The sequence below is a fragment of the Triticum dicoccoides genome, chromosome 2B, assembly GCF_002162155.2.
Source record: "Triticum dicoccoides isolate Atlit2015 ecotype Zavitan chromosome 2B, WEW_v2.0, whole genome shotgun sequence".
NCBI classification, from domain to species: Eukaryota; Viridiplantae; Streptophyta; class Magnoliopsida; order Poales; family Poaceae; genus Triticum; species Triticum dicoccoides.
The window spans coordinates 169753777-169767515 of record NC_041383.1 but is presented as its reverse complement, the minus strand read 5'-3'; positions in this window follow the sequence as shown (position 1 = coordinate 169767515).

Here is a 13739-nt window from a genome sequence, read left to right as displayed (position 1 = left end):
CTGGTACCAAGACGTCACCGGGATCGCCAGCGATAAGATGGGCCACTCCGCCAACGCATGATGACAGGCGTGATGTGGACTCTGGACCGATCAGATACATGCGCCTCTCCTGTGTTCTCGACGCCACTGAAGAAGATGCAGTGTATGAGGATTTCGAACACTGCTTACTCAGTGCCGAGGAGCCGCGAGGCGTGGATGAGGCGCTCGGTAACACGTCCTAGAAGGCGGCGATGGACGAAGAAATCCGGTGCATCGTCGAGAACAGGACCTGGGAGCTCGCTGACTTGCCAGCCGGACACAAGCCCATTGGTTTGAAATGGGTCTACAAGGTGAAAAGGGATCCAGATGGCACCATCACAAAGTACAAGGCTCGCTTGGTTGCCAAAGGATATGTGCAGCAGCAAGGAGTGGATTATGAAGAAGCATTTTCTCCCGTGGCCAGACTGGAGACATTCGCGTTCTGCTCGCGCTCGCCGCACACCACAGCTGGGAAGTGCACCATATGGATGTCAAATCGGCATTCTTAAATGGTGATCTCAGTGAGGAGGTTTATGTGGTACAACCACCTGGATTTGCTGCTGTAGGAGAGGAGCACCATGTACTGAAGTTGCACAAAGCTCTCTATGGACTGTGTCAAGCACCAAGAGCCTGGTATGCAAAATTACATGATTCACTAATATACCTCGGTTTTGCTCGAAGCCCACTAGAACATGCAGTCTACAGGCGTGGTGATGAGTCCACTTTTCTGCTGGTGGGTGTATATGTGGATGATCTTATCATCACTGGTACAGATCAAGGGCTGATTAGTGAGTTCAAGGAACAAATGAAGACACTCTTCAAGATGAGTGATCTGGGGCTGCTCAGCTACTATCTCGGCATTGAGGTGTCGCAGAGAGCAGGGGAGATCACCCTTCATCAATGGAGCTACGCGGCAAAGATTCTGGAAGCCGCGGGCAGGGAAAACTGCAATAGCTGCAACACTCCGATGGAATGCCGGCTAAAGTTGAGGAAGGAGGACGGTGGTGAGGTCTTTGATCCCACTCTGTATCGCAATGTGATTGGGAGCCTTCGCTACCTTGCCAACTCCAAGCCTGTCATCGCCCATGCCGTCGGGATTGTGAGCAGATTCATGGAGCAACCAAGCACACATCATTGGGAGGCCGTGAAGCAAGTTCTCAGATATGTACAAGGCACACTGAACTATGGCTGTCACTACGTGGCCGGTCGCGGCAAGGTGGAGCTGGTCGGTTACAGCAACAGTGACCATGCCGGCGACATAGAAGACCGGAAGAGCATCTCCGGCAATGTCTTCTTCCTCGGCAACAACCTTGTTACATGGTGCTCACAGAAGCAGAAGGTTGTGGCGCTCTCTTCATGCGAGGCCGAGTACGTTGCAGCGGCAGCGGCGACTTGCCAAGGTGTGTGGCTGTCACGTTTGGTCAGTGAGATGCTCGGGAAGCCGCCGGCCAAGTTCAAGCTCTTCGTTGACAATCAGGTTGCTATTGCTTTCAGCAAAAATCCAGTCCATCATGACCGAAGCAAGCACATCGATATCAAATATCACTATATCCACGATTGTGTTGAGACGGGTCAGGTGGAGGTGGATCATATTCGCACTCGAGAGCAGCTAGCTGATACACTGACGAAGGCGCTGGGGCGTGTTACTTTTGTGGAGATGTGGCAGATGCTTGGTATGTTCAAGGTTGGAGCTGGAGAGCAAAGCTTAAGGGGGTGACATGTTGTGCCTAGCTAAGCTCAACTCACCAGCGTAGTTAGCCGCTTAGAATAATGGCATGCATGCAGTTCGATGGGACGGAGTCATGCACATGCATGTAGCTAGGACGTGAGGCGTGCTCTTTGCACGATCGCTTGTTTTCTGTTTTTCTGTTTGATGTAACCTCCTGTGGGATGGCGCGACGTACGCGGATCCAGAGCAGCCGATCGGGAGTTAGTTAGCCTCTGTAATCGCTTTGAGTTAAGAGTGGGAATAACAGAAAAACGCTGTCAGATAGACGACACAAAATATACTGATGTCTCCTCCCTCGCGTGCGTTCATCTTTCTCTCACCCATTTCTCCTCTCAATCGATCCGGCAACAACAGTCAACACCAACTCTCTCCCCCTCTATGCAGTGGTGTAACCTCCCTTATCCCCCCTGTAATCTCTACTTAAACATGGTGCTCAACTCCACATATTATTTTCCAATGATATTTGGCTATCCTATGATGTTTGAGTAGACCCGTTTTGTCTTATGGGTTAATCGTGATCTTGGTTGGTATGATTGTATATTTTATTTATGGTTCTGTCCTACGGTGCCCTCCATGTCATGCATATGATCCAGGTAGAGAAAGTATGTTAGCTCATGACTCTCTCTCATATAAAATTGCAAGAATGATTACTTGTCTAGTTATCGATTGCCTAGGGACAAATGACTTTCTTGTTGACAAAAGCTATCTACTTTTATTACCTTGCAATTTATTTGTAGTTTTATTCTCGCAGAGTACTCATAGTTTTATTCTTGCAAAATAGTTTCATATTTGTTCTAGGTAAAGCAAATGTTAAGTGTGCGTAGAGTTGTATCGGTGGTCGATATAACTTGAGGGAATATTTATTCTGCCTTTAGCTCCTCGTTGGGTTTGACACTCCTATTTATCAAAAAGGGCTACAAACGATCCCCTATACTTGTGGGTTATCAAGACATTTTTCTGGCGTCGTTGCCGGGGAGCAATAGCGTGGGGTGAATATTCTCGAGTGTGCTTGTTTGCTTTATCACTAAGTAATTTTTATTTTCTGCTCTAAGTTGCTCTCTATCTTTAGTTATGGATATGGAACATGAAACACCAAAAAAATTAGTGGTAGTTGCTACTCATGGAGATGGGGAACCTCCTAAAACCCTCAATACTCATTATGTGAAAATATTAAAATCTACTTTGATAATCCCGAGAAAACCCAATTCAACTTGATAATGGGAGTAGCGTTGGATCAACGTGAATACTTTAGGGATTATCGCTTGACTCAAAAGGGAAAACTTTTATGGGATCAAATTGAAATGTTGCAATGGTATGCTTGGAATTTATGCTCGAGATATGATTATACTTGTTGCTCTAGGATGAAGACTCGACACCTTCCCTTTTCATGTGAATTTAGTGATAATGAAACCTTGGCTTATTATGCTAATGGTAGATATGATTATTATGATGTGGAACGAATAGAAGAATTTGTTGCTTTTAAGGGTGCTTATGAATTGAATCTCTGTTTGAAAAGTATGAAGATTATGATGATCCTGTTTATAGACTAGAAAATTTTGCAACACTTAAATATTGCTATAAAAATTATAAATACAATGTTGATATTGATGCGTTTATTGAGAAAGTCTCCACTGCCCAAGAAGAGACTAATATTTTGCAAGAAACTATGGAAGAAGAAATTGATGAAACTGTGAGCTCATTGGATGAAAAAGATGAGGAGGAGAGCGAAGAACAAAAGGAGGAAGAGCGGACTGATCACCTGTGCCCACCTTCTAATGAGAGTAACTCTTCAACTTACATTGTTTAATGTCCCTTCATTCGTACCGAAAGATGAATGCTATGACCCCGTTGATTCATTTGAAATATCCCTTTTTGATGAAATTGATGCTTGCTATGTTTGTGGCCGTGACGCTAATTTGAATTATGCTTATGGAGATGAACTTGCTATAGTTCCTTATGTTAAGAATGAAATTGTTGCTACTGCACCACCACATGATAGTCCTATTACCTTATTGAATTCTTCAAACTACACTATCGAAAAAGTTTGCACTTATTAAGGATTACATTGATGGGTTGCATTCTACCATTACACATGATGATTTTGATGAATATAATATGCATGTGCCTGCTGCTCCTATTTGCAATTATTATGAAAGAGGAATTATATCTCCACCTCTTTATGTTTCCAACACGATAAAATTGCAAGAAACTGCTTATGTTATGTATTGGCCTTTACTTGATGTGTATGAATTGTTCTTGTATGACATGCCGATGCATAGGAAGAGAGTTAGACTTTGCCATTGCATGATATAGGTTGCTTCGTGCTCACTACTAAATGCCAAATCATTTCTAATTAAAATTGACTTTGATATACCTTGGGATCCGGGTGGATCCATCACTTGAGCACTTTATGCCTAGCTTAATGGCCTTAAAGAAAGCGCTGCCAGGAAGACAACCCACAAGTTTTAGGAAGTCATTTTATTCTGTTGAGTGCTTTTATAAAGTTTAAAACCAAAAAATATAGAGGCGAACTTAAAACTTCACAAAAAGAAAAGTAAAAGTGAGAAAGACGAGCACCGTGGAAGTGGGGGATATCCTTGAACTTTGTTCATGCCCATGGAAACTTTGTGAATCTCGATTACAGGAACTTTTCAACAAAAATAATTATACCCTCGTACAAATCCATTGTATTATAAAAAAAGTGTGCCAAGATTTGCCTTTAGGATCATTAGATTGCTTATTGGTATATGCGGTGCAAAAACAGAAACTTTGGTTGTAGTGAGTGATTTTATATTTTTTACTGGAACATCAAAATTTTCTGAAACTTTTTGCACAATATTGATATAGAAATTGTTTATTTTGTCCTAATTTTTAAAATTTTGTGGAGTACCATAAGTATGGTGAATGTTCAGATTACTACAGACTATCTTGTTTAAAACAGATTCTGTTTTTGATGCATTGTTTTTCTTGCTTTGATGAAACCATCAATTTTTATCGGTGGTATCAGCCATGGAAAAGTTATAATACGATAGATACAATGCAAAAACAAAATATGAATTGCAATAGTACTTAAAGTAGTGATTTGCATTATTATACTAACGGATCTCACAAGTTTTCTGTTAAGTTTTGTGTGGACGAAGTGTTCAAAGATCGAGGAGGTCTCAATATGAGGAGAAGGAGGAGAGGCAAGAGTTAAATCTTGGGGATGCCCAAGGCACCCCAAGTAAATATCCAAGGAGACTCAAGCGTCTAAGCTTGGGGATGCCCCCGAAGGCATCCCATCTTTCTTCAACAAGTATCGGTATGTTTTTGTTTTTGTTTTTGTTTCGTTCATGCGATATGTGTAAATCTTGGAGCGTCTTTTGTGCTTAATTTTCACTTTTCTTTTATGCACCATTCTGGTATGAGATAATCCATGGTTGATTTTATAGAAAGCTCATTGCACTTCACTTATATCTTTTGAGTATGGCTTTATAGAATGCTTCATGTGCTTCACTTATATCATTTAAAGTTTGGATTGTTTGTTTCTCTTCACATGGAAAACTGTTATTTGTAGAATGCTCTCTTGCTTCACTTATATTTATTAGAGCATGGTCTTTTGTAGAAAGAATTAAACTCTCTTGCTTCACTTATATCTATTTAGAGAGTCAATAGGAATTGGTCATTTGCATGGTTAGTCATAAAATCCTACATAAAACTTATGGATCACTGAATATGATATGTTTAATTCCTTGCAATAGTTTTGCGATATAGAGATGATAATATGTGGGAGGTACTAGTAAACGGCTGTGGTTAGTAGGAATATTGGTGATAAGGTTTGTGATTCCCGAAGCATGCACGTGTAGTCTCTCGTTATGTTATGAAGTTGGAGCATGATTTATTATTGATTGTCTTCCTTATGAGTGGCACTCGGGGACGAGCGGTGGTCTTTTCCTACCAATTTCCCCCTAGGGGCATGCGTAGTAGTACTTTGCTTTGAGGGATAATAAACTTTTGCAATAAGTATATGAGTTCTTTATGACTAATGTGAGTCCATGGATTATACGCACTCTCACCTTTTCGCAATTTGCTAGCCTCTTCGGTACCGAGCATTGCCATTTCTCACCTTGAAAGTCGGTGCAAACTTCGTCGGTGCATCCAAACCCCGTGATATGATACACTCTACCTATTATGGCCCTTCCATAACCATGCAACTTGCACCGCTTCCATTTTGATGACTTGAGCATTCATTGTCATACTGCTTTGCATGATCGTAGGATAGCTAGCATGATATTTCCATGGCTTGTCCGTTTTTTGATATCGTTGTTATGCTAGATCATTGCACATCTTGGTACACTACCAGAGTGTCACGCCCAATATGCGACCCTATCCTAAAGGAACTCGAAGGTCCCACCAAGTATAGAGGCGCATATTGGAGACACTTTTGCAAGGTGGATATCATTACATCATACCATTACATAGTAGTTGGGGATACATACAAGAGGCATACAATACCACGGAATACAACAACATCATACACAAGAGCATCATCCGACTACGGATGAAACACAAACAGAAACTCAAATGACATCCACCCTGCTAGCCCAGGCTGCCGACCTGACACCTATCCCCTGATCGAAGAAGAAGCAGAAGAAGAACTCCAAAACAAGCAAACATCACTCTCGCGTCATGATCATCGCATAACCTGCACCTGCAACTGTTATTGTAGTAATCTGTGAGCTACGAGGACTCAGCAATCCCATTACCATGGGTATCAAGACTAGCAAAGCTTAATGGGTAAAGGAATGGATAACTGGTGAGGTTGCAGCAGCGTCGAAGCATATATGGTGGCTAAAATACGCAAACAAGAGTGAGAAGAGAAGTAACGGAACGGTCGAGAAGCTAGAAGTGATCAAGAAGTGATCCTGAAACTACTTACGTTCAAACATAACCCAAACCATGTTCACTTCCCGGACTCCACCGAAAAGAGACCATCACAGCTACACACGCGGTTGATGCGTTTTAATTAAGTCAAGTGTCAAGTTCTCTACAACCAGATATTAACAAATTCCCATCTGCCACATAACCGTGGGCACGACTTTCGAAAGTTTATACCCTCCAGGGGTGTCCCAACTTGGCACATTACAAGCTCTCACGGTCAATGAAGGATATTCCTTCTCCCAGGAAGACCCGACCAGACTCGGAATCCCGGTTACAAGACATTTCGACAATGGTAAAACAAGACCAGCAAAGCCGCTGGAATGTGCCGACAAATCCCCATAGGAGCTGCACATATCTCGTTCTCAGGGCACACCAAATTGTCCAAACTACCGGTAGGCCAGCCTAGAGTTGCCCCTGGTGGCCACCGACGGCTGGCAGGTTGGACCAACACTCACGACGAGCACTGGCCCGGGGGGGGGGGGTAAATAAAGATGACCCTCGGGCTCTGGAAACCCAAGGGAAAAAGGCTTAGGTGAGGCAAATGTAAAACCAAGGTCGGGCCTTGCTGGAGGAGTTTTATTCAAGGCGAACTGTCAAGGGGTTCCCATAACACCCAACCGCGTAAGAAACGCAAAATCAAGGAACATAACACCGGTATGATGGAAACTAGGGCGGCAAGAGTGGAACAAAACACCAGGCATAAGGCCGAGCCTTCCACCCTTTACCAAGTATATAGATGCATTAATTAAATAAGAGATATTGTGATATCCCAACATAATCCGGTTCCAGCATGGAGCAATCTTCAACTTCACCTGCAACTAACAACGCTATAAGAGGGGCTGAGCAAAGCGGTAACATAGCCAAGCAACAGTTTGCTAGGAAGGGTGAAAAGGTTAGAGGCTGACATGGCAATTTGGGAGGCTTGATAAGCAAGTGATAGGTAGCGCATCATAGCGATAGAACGAATGAACTAGCATATCAATGATAGTAGTGAGATCCAAGGTGACGGTCATCTTGCCTGAAATCCCGCTAGGAAGAAGAACGATTCCATAAAGAAGACGAACGGACGAAGACGGACCAAGCGTAGTCGAATGAATCCTCACGGTCGCAACGAAACAGGAACTATCGAGAAAAGCACAACCGGAAAGGAGAAAACCACATGGTAAACACACAACACATAAACATGACAAGATGCTCAACCAAGCATGATGCATGACAAAGGCTATATGATGCTACTCATGGCAATAGATGATGCATACAAGAGCAACACATCAAAGCAAGTTTAAATGAGGCCAGAAACAACATATAACAAATCCGGTAAGTCCTCATATGCAAATTTCGAAAATGGTCCAGATCCTAATAAACCTTATGTTCAAGTTGTTAAACAGCAAGTTAAGATGCACCAAGATGATCTACACGAAATTCTAGTCAAATTACATATAAAGTTCATTTAGTTCGGAGCTACGACCTAGAAGATATGAGCAAAACAAGTTAAGCATGACATTGGTGCAAAATGCATACAAACATCAAGCAAACACTCTCAAAACATGGATGCAACATGATAAGATGAAACTACATGCAAATCTAAGCAAGTCTCATATAGAGCATGCTCAAAACGGAACAACGGTGCAACACATACACTCCAAACAAGATATAACCACACTGTCCAAAACAGTAAGTAGGCACTTTGTAATCATCAAAAGAACATGCTACAGGAAACATATGAGCACAAACTTGACATGAACTTCATGTACAGATAATATACTTCAAATATCATTAAAGTTTCAGGTTCATAGGCATCAAGATTAAACCAATATGATCAATGCAAAATGCGACTTTATAACACAACATCATATGCATGAGGAGAGTTAATATGATGTTAACTTGAGAGCAAGAAAGGGACAAGCTACAACAAGTAAATATAGCAACCAAGGGCATTTCATTAAAGTACACATAGCAAAGAGCAAATAACATCATGGTATCATATACATATGGCTCATGGATTAGTGGGAACCAACATGACAAGATTGAATGTTGAAATAGTTTCAGCAAGTGTAAAACAACAACATTATGATAACATATTTGCAAGCATGGAGCAGAGGCATATTACATCCAAAATTATCAAGCATGGTATGTAAACAGAGTACTCATAGTATACTAAAATTCATGTAATTGGACCATCTCCAGAAAAGGCATGGATCACTCAATAACAAGCTCACAACAATGCATCATGAAGTTAACAGAAATCTGGAACATTATATAAGCATGTTCATGGCAATGAAAACATATTCTACAGGACATATATAAGGCATCAAAAGGCATGGCATGATAGAGAATAGCATATAAAACAACACATCTCAACTAAACATCTCCAGATTATGCATGGATTAATTTGTAGCATCAAGTAAATATGGCAACATGATATAGCAGTTTCAACATTGACAGAACATTAACAACAAGTAGCCCACTTCACAAGCTTGATGTACTCACTACAGGGCATATAAAAATACAAGGATTGCACCCCTATAAAAATGGCATAAATAATCTCCGAAAATATGTAAACATCATTCTCAATGGATGCACACACAAAATGCAACGAAATTGACAAACCAGCAAGTTACATCAGTTTTCAGTAGTTAACATCAACATGCACTTTTGCAACATGGATTAAGATATCAACATGCACCCTAACATGAAGGCAAAGCACACCAACGTGTAGAGCATGAAGAGAATAACATGTGCATATCAAGATCATCATCATAGCATCAACAGGGACAAAGTTGTGGCACTCACAAGATGCACAAATGATGTTGTCATTCAGCAGATTTCAACAGTCAATATCATATAGCACTTTTGCAACAATGATTAAGGCATCAAGATGAACTCAAACAAGCATGACACAGTGTAACTAAATGAAGAGCATCTCACAATGAACATTTTGACATATTACACGCACAAAACAGAGCCGCACACAAGAAGTTATGACATGACGAACAGAGCACGGGAATATCAGGGATTTCGGGACAGAGAAAATCACCTCCGCGAAAAGTCAAAGCGGGACGAGGTGGTTCTGGGACGGAGAGATCCCGGGGATGCGATGCGTTTGGAAGGAGGGATGGGTGAATCTGGTCCCGATCCGGAGGTCGCCAGAGAAGCTCACCGGAGACGGTGGGGAAGGAGGCCGGAGACGAGGGAGCTCGCCGGAGTAGCTGGGGCGCCGGATCTGAGGCTTGGCGAGGACGGAGGCGACGAGGTGGAGGCGTGGCGGCTGAGCCGAGGCACGGGGCGATGAGGTGGTGGTCAGCGGCGATGGGGCTGGCGCGGGGCAGTGCGTCTCGCGAAGGCGGCGGCAGATCCAGAGCGGTGGTGAGGTACGGGCACGACGGGGGTGAGGCACGGGCTCGGTTGGCGGCGGCGGAGGGCGGGCTCTCGGCGGCGGCGAGCGCCATGCGGCAGCGGGTCGGGTCCGCCACCGGCGGGACAGAGGAAGCCGGGAGGACGGCGGACGAGGCGAACAGCGACGGCGACGCTCGCCGGCGGTGGGGCGCGTGCGGCGAAGGAGCGCGGGGCAGCGCGGGCCCGGCGTGGCCCGGTTCGACCTAGGGCGGGCCGGATCTGGGCCCCAGGCGGCGGCGGCGATGGGGGCGTGGGGAGGCGACGTGGTGCGCCCTGATTCGTCGGGCGGCAACGGCGGACGTGTCCGGCTGTGGGAGGAGGGAGATGGACTAGGGTTTATGAAATTTCAGGGAAAGAGGCTTATTTATAGGCAGATGGAGCTAGGAGAGTCCAAATGAGGAGCGGTTTTCGCCCACACGATCGTGATCGAACGACGGAGAGCATGGTGGGGAGTTATATGGGCTAGGTGGGCTGTGTGAAGGGGTGCTGGGCTGCAAGAGAAAATGGGGTTTCGGTTAACTGGTTAACCGTTGGGGCATCAAACGACCTCCAAATGGAACGAAATTTGACGGACAGTCTACCGGTGATATACCAAGGCCACTCGGAAAATCTCGACCCATTCCGAGGATGTTTTTTGGCGGCTCACAAAACAAGGTCTGAGAGGGGCGACGGGCGCGTGCGAGTGTGGTTAGGCTCAGAACGGACAACGGAGAGAACCGGGGAACCCGAACGGATGCAAGTTTTGAAAACATGAAGATGAAATGCAGATGATGACATGGCAAAATGCAACACGCAAGCAAATGACATGGCAACAACGGTGAATAACTGGAGGACACCTGGCGCATCAGATTCGGGGCGTTACACAGAGGCATTCATATAGAGTCATATTTTGTTCTAGGTATCGAGTTGTAATTTTTATTTCTTTTGAGTTGCAAGTAAATAGAAGTGTGATGATCATCATTATTCATTATTAGAGCATGTCCCAGTGAGGAATGGATGATGGAGACTATGATTCCCCCACAAGTCGGGATGAGACTCCGGACAAAGAGAGAAAAAAGAAAAAGAAAAGAAAAGAAAATAAATGAGAGAAGGGGCATGCTAATTCCACACTTGTGCTTCAAAGTAGCACCATGGTTTTCATATAGAGAGTCTCCTATGTTGTCACTTTCATATACTAGTGGGAATTTTTCATTATAGAGTTAGATGCACACCCATTTAGTTTTCATATTGAGCTTTCATACACTTATAGCTCTTAGTGCATCCGTTGCATGTCAATCCCTACTCCTCGCATTGATATCAATTGATCGGCATCTCCATAGACCGTTGGTTAGCCGCGTCGATGTGAGACTTTATTACTTTTTTGTCTTCTCTATATTTACCCCTATCATCATACTCTATTCCACCCATAGTGCTATATCCATGGCTTGCGCTCATGTATTGCGTGAGGGTTGAAAAATCTGGAGCGCGTTAAAAAGTATGAACCAATTGCTCAGCTTGTCATCGGGGTTGTGCATGATAAATACTTTGTGTTAAGAAGACAGAGCATGACAAGCTATATGATTTTGTAGGGATAGCCTTCTTTAGCGTTGATATTTTGAAAGACACGATTGTTTGTTGGGATGCCTGAGTATTAATGTCTTTATGTCAAATTATAGACTATTGCTTTGAGTCACTTATGTCTTAATATTCATGCCATGATTAGATATATGATCAAGATTATGCTAGGTAGCATTCCACGTCAAATTATCTTTTTATCATTTACCTACTCGAGGACGAGCAGGAATTAAGCTTGGGGATGCTGATATATCTCAACCGCATCTATAATTTTTGAATGTTTCATGCAAATATTATACAAATTTCACATACTTTTGGCAATATTTTATATGATTTATTGGACTAACTATTGATCCAGTGCCCAATGCAAATTCCTGTTTTTTTGTTTCGCAGAATATCCATATCAAACAAAGTCCAAATGCAATAAATTTTTACAGATAACTATTTTGGGATATATGTGATTTTTGGGACTTGGAATCAATGCAAACGAGGGCCCACAACCCCGAGAAAACACCAGGGCGCGTCCAGGGGCCAGGCGTGCAGTGGTGGGTTGTGCTCACTGATGTCTACTAAGCAACCTTCTTCTCGTAGACTCGTGTTGCCCTCCAAGCGTAGAGTGTTTGTACACAGTAGCAAATTTGCCTCAAGTGGATGACCTAAGGTTTATCAGTCCGTGTGAGGCGTAGGATGAAGATGGTCTCTCTCAAACAGCCCTGCAACCAAATAACAAAGAGTCTCTTGTGTCCCCAATGCACCAAATACAATGGTATTTGTATAGGTGCATGATACGTCTCCAATGTATCTATAAATTTTGATTGTTCCATTGTATTATATTATTCATCTTGGATGTTTTATATGCTATTTTATTTGATTTTTGGGACTAACCTATTAACCTATAGCCTAGGGCCAGTTTCTGTTTTTTCCTTGTTTTTGAGTTTCATAGAAAAGGAATATCAAATGGAGTCCAAATGAGCTGAAAATTTATGGTGATTATTTTTGGACCAGAAGAAGCCCACGGAGCATCGGAGTTGGGCCAGAAGAGTCCCAAGCCAACCACAAGGCAGGAGGGCGCGCCCCCCTATCTTTTGGTTGACTTGGAGACCCCCCCCCGACTTGTTCCCGATGCCAACACCTCTTATATATCCCCAAACTTCCAGAACAGAACCTGGATCAGGAGTTCCACCGCCGCATGCCTCTGTAGCCACGAAAAACCAATTGGGGCCCTATTTCGGCACCCTGTCGAAGTGGGGGAATCATCACCGGTGGCCATCTTCATCATCCCGACACTCTCCACGAAGAGGAGGGAGTATTTCACCCTCGAGACTGAGGGTATGTACCAGTAGCTATGTGTTTGATATCTCTCTCGTGTTCTTGATTTGGCACGATCTTGATGTACCGCAAGCTTTGCTATTATAGTTGGATCTTATGATGCTTCTCCCCCTCTACCTTCTTGTAATGGACTGAGTTTTCCCTTTGAAGTTATCTTATCGAATTGAGTCTTTATGGATTTGAGAACACTTGATGTATGTCTTGCATGTGCTTATCTGTGGTGACAATGGGATATTCATGTGATCCACTTGATGTATGTTTTGGTGATCAACTTGCGGGTTCTTTGACCTTGTGAACTTATGCATAGGGGTTGGCACACATTTTCGTCTTGACTCTCCGGCAGAAACTTTGGGGCACTCTATGAAGTTCTTTGTGTTGGTTTGAATAGATGAATCTGAGATTGTGTGATGCGTATTGTATAATCAAACCCGCGGATACTTGTGGTGACATTGGAGTATCTAGGTGATATTAGGGTGTTTGTTGATGTGTGTCTTAAGGTGTTATTTTAGTACAAACTCTAGGGCTATTTGTGACACTTATAGGAATAGCCCAATAGATCGATCAAAAAGAATAACTTTGAGGTGGTTTCGTACCCTACAATAATCTTTTCGTTTGTTCTCCGCTATTAGTGACTTTGGAGTGACTCTTTGTTGCATGTTGAGGGATTGTTATATGATCTAATTATGTTATCATTGTTGAAATAACTTGCACTAGTGAAAGTATGAACCCTAGGCCTTGTTTCCAAGCATTGCAATACCATTTTCGCTCACTTTTACCACTTTCTACCTTGCTG